At 43.2% G+C, this 706-nt stretch overlaps 1 protein-coding gene across 1 annotated transcript in view; it reads right to left on the reverse strand.

Moving 5' to 3' along the window:
• The window catches only part of DSPP (dentin sialophosphoprotein), a 6,445-nt gene that overhangs the window by 5,229 nt on the left and 510 nt on the right, over positions 1 to 706 (reverse strand). The window lies entirely within an intron of this gene.

Genomic DNA, 706 nt, shown 5'->3' on the forward strand with positions numbered 1-706 from the left:
AGCGCCTTAGCCAGTTGAGCTACAGGCGCTGAGCCTGTAGGTAGAATCTTAACCAAAACTCTTTTTTTGGTTGTTGTTTTTTGAGACAGAGTCTCACTGTAATGCCCTCAGTAGAGTGCCATGGTGTCACGGCTCACAGCAACTCATGGGCTCAAGCGATTGTTCTGCCTCAGCCTCCCAAGTAGATGGGCCTACAGGCACCCACCACAACACACAGCCATTATTTTGGTTGCAGTTGTCATTGTTTAGCAAGCCCGGGCCAGGCTCAAACCCACCAGTTCCAGTACATGTGGCTGGCATCCTACTCATGGAGCTATGGGCACCAAGCCTTGACCAAAACTCTTAAGAGAGTACTAGGTGTGACCAGAGCCAGTGCAGAAGCAAAGTGGAGTAACACACATCTACTATCTCTGGGCTCTGTAGGAGTACACTTGAAACACTTGAGAAAATTCTCAGCTACATAAATACCCAATGCTTGGGATTATGAAAGTATGAAAAGATTAAACACGGAAGCTGGTTAATAAAATTACAAATGGTTGAATTATCCTAATGTTTCTCTTTTGCCTGTGTTTACCTAAAGATACCAAAGTTTCCACAGGGAGCACATAAATAATAACTCCATGAATGAAACATTAGTTAGCTCACATGTCGGAAAATCCTGCTTTTTCCTAGTATTCTTTCTTGAAAGAATAAACAGAATAGACTT

This window comes from Otolemur garnettii, unplaced genomic scaffold (assembly GCF_000181295.1).
Source record: "Otolemur garnettii isolate 467f Iridium unplaced genomic scaffold, OtoGar3 scaffold00039, whole genome shotgun sequence".
Taxonomy (NCBI): Eukaryota; Metazoa; Chordata; class Mammalia; order Primates; family Galagidae; genus Otolemur; species Otolemur garnettii.